Consider the following 3,293-nt stretch of genomic DNA (forward strand, 5'->3'; position numbering starts at 1 on the left):
TAGCCATTTAACTCCCACATGCCTAAGAGTGTGTGCTGGTCCACTCCCATTTTGAAGATAGGAGACTCAGGCACAGTGAATTGGTTGACTTCAAAGTCATACAGGAGTGCAAGACACCATTGGGACTGGAACTTGGGTCAGAGTAGTCCATGCATTTAGCCACCACGCCGCCATCAGCTCCTGATCACCGGAGCACAAGTCAGTGGCCCTGAGTAGGCAGAGGCCAAGATACAGAAAACAGGCTGTGCTTGGGCTGGTAAGAACCTCAGCCAGGGTCACCAGCTCCTAGTCTACACAGTAAAGCAAGCCAGACAGGTCCTCCCAGAGAGAGCCGGGCCTGACCCCAAGGGTCTGTGTAGCTAGTGGGCAGCCCAACAGCTACTCTCCCTGTGCTGGGGAGAGGGCAGCCACAAGGCCCAGGCTCAGCTGCCCTCTGGGGCAGCATCGGTGCTTTTAATTCATTCAACACAGCGTCTGAGCCTTCCGGAGTTTCCCAGCAGGAGTGGAGGTCTAGCTGAGCCACGCTGCCCAGGCTCTTGAAAGAGACTCAAAGACAACCCTCCTGTGGCTCAGAGGCTCAGAGGAGGGTTCATTCCAGGAAGGAGTCCATCTACCCAGGAGACTCCAGGTCAGGACCCAGCTGCCTCTGCTGAAAAAGCACCCCTCCCCTGAGACAGCCATCCCACACAGACCAGCGTGGCCTAGTGAACTCACCCGGGATCCATGTCCTCAATTATTTACTTACACTCCCACCACCCCAGTTATCCATATCATCTGGCTGGCCTCGGGCCAAGTCGCTTTCCTCCTGGTCTTGTCTGTGGTGACAGGACAGGGAGAGGACATGCCGTAGCTCCGGGCACATCCACAGCAGGACTGGGAAGCCTCAGCCTAGGCTTTCTGTCTTCTTCCTCCTCCTCCACGGCCACCAGCACCCCTGTCTGCCGGCAATTGAACCCAGATGCCAGGAAATATCTTGGTTGTATGGCTGAAGTGAAAACACATGGGTAGGGTGAAAATCCTTCTCTGTTACAGCTTCATTACTGTCATCCCTGGAAACTTGCAGATGCAGAGGGAGACTTCTGAGCCCAGTGTCTGGAACTGTGTGTGCAGGAAGCACAGCCTGGACCAGCCATGGGCAGTATGCACATGGCCTGCTGGCTGCTGGCACACAGCCGAGTTCAACTGGCTTGCAGGAGAGCAGGGGGAGAGACAGAAGCTCCTCCAGCCTCAGATCCCTATTTTTCATGGCCGTTCAGAAAAACTTAGGATCCCAGATCCCAGTCCTGGCCCTGACACTCACTGGCTGTGTGACTTCAGGTAAGTCACATCACTTCTCTGAGCCTCATCCGTAAAGTGGCAATAAAATGTCTTCTTCTCAGAGTTGCTGCGGTGTAGCAAAGGTAGTTTCGGGAGGGAAAAGCCAGTCTGAGGGTATAAGGGAGTTACAAAGCACAGCCACAGTCCCTAATCCACGATCCCAAAGCCCCAAAAGCTCTGAGAACCAAAGCTTTTTGTAACTTATTTGGCAGCAAAACCTGAACTGAACTGACATGAAGCTATTTATTGCATGTATTTATCCCCCTTGGTGTAAATATTCATGTTTTGCTGCAAAAATATTACAGTGTTTGATGAGACCTTGGTAGGGGAGGGATGTGTTTCTCTATAGCACATCTCAATTTCTAAAGTTCTAAAAGCTGAAACACATCCAGCCACAAGGGTTTCAGTAGGGAGCTGATAACCTGTTCTTGGAAATGAAGGGGAAATTTATTTGTTGTTTTAGGAAGTTAAAAAAAGTAGAATGTCTAGAGTTGGGCCAGATTTGAAGCCTTTTTAAAAAGCCACCACCATGTCCTGCTCACATGTCAGCTGGGATCAACTCAGGAATCATTAATAGCACCATTTGTCAAGCACTGACTGTGCATCAAATGTTGTGATGATGTTTCATAATTATTGTCTGTTGTAAGCTCACAACAGCCCTGGGAGGTGTTTCTGTGATTTTTCTTTTGAGACAGAGTCTTACTCTGTCATTCAGGCTGGAGTGCAGTGGCACGATCTCGGCCCATTGCAACCTCCACCTCCCAGGTTCAAGGGATGCTCGCGCCTCAGCCTCCTGAGTAGCTGGGATTACAGGCATGCCCCATTACGCCCAGCTAATTTTTGTACATTTTTTGTAGAGACAGGGTTTCACCATGTTGCCCAGGCTGGTCTTGAACTCCTCAGCTCAAAAGATCCACCCACCTCAGCCTCCCAAAGTGCTGGGATTACAGGCATGAGCCACTGTGCCCGGCCTCTATGATCTTCTTGTTCTACAGATGGAGAAATGGAGGTTCAGGAAGGAAAGCGACTTGCTTATGCCGTGAAGCTGGTAAGAGGCAGATTCAAACCTTGTCTGACTGACTCTGGGGACTCCAAGCTTGTAAAACAGTGGAGCAAGGAAGGGAATCTCTTTGGGACAGGGGAGGACGCCCCGTCCAGATCACAGTGCAGGGTTCCCCACCACCCACAATTGTGCCTGAGACCTACCTCCTTTTCCCCTCTGTGGGATTATGTGCTCCCAGATTCCCCTGGTCCCACCCTGTTGGCTACAATTTTGAATGAGCTCACCCACAAAACAGGCCTCTTAACTTCGCAGGACTCTTGCACAGACCACACAAGGTCATGGATGTCAGTGGGCCCGTTAGGCGTGGGGTGCCACGGACCGCTGCAGGGGGATTAGGCAACTGCCCTGGGGAAGCAACAGGAGACGCACTGGAGGGGTCTCCCAAGGGCTCAGGCTGACCCCTGGACCATCTCCTCAGCAAAATCCATCCTTGTGACCTCCTGCCTCCTCTCCACTGACAGCCACCTGAGCCTGGGTTGGCTTTGTTTTTTAATTACACAAGTGAATCATGAACACATTCTCATTAGAAGAAAAATACACAAGTACACAGAGTGAACAGTGAAAATTTGACTTTACCTCTGCCCTTTCAAGCCTGTTCCCTCCCTGGGGTAACTACTGTTTACAACTGAGTATGTATCATTGCAGTCCATTTTCTTGGCGTTTATTTACGCACATATATCATTTGGATTTGTTTTGGGTGTTTTATATACACACCTCACATAGTGTTCTGCAGCTTGCTGTTTTCTGCTTACCATATGTCTTGGAGATCTTCCCTCGTCAGTTCATATAAGTCTGCCTCATTCATTTTAATGGCTGCCTCCTAGCTGCCTGTGGATGCATGTGGGCTTATATCACCGTTCCCCCACTGGTAAACACACAGCTCATCCATAAGTGAACATCTGGGTGTGTCTGT

The sequence above is a fragment of the Hylobates moloch genome, unplaced genomic scaffold (genome assembly GCF_009828535.3).
Source record: "Hylobates moloch isolate HMO894 unplaced genomic scaffold, HMol_V3 SCAFFOLD_3, whole genome shotgun sequence".
Lineage (NCBI taxonomy): Eukaryota > Metazoa > Chordata > Mammalia > Primates > Hylobatidae > Hylobates > Hylobates moloch.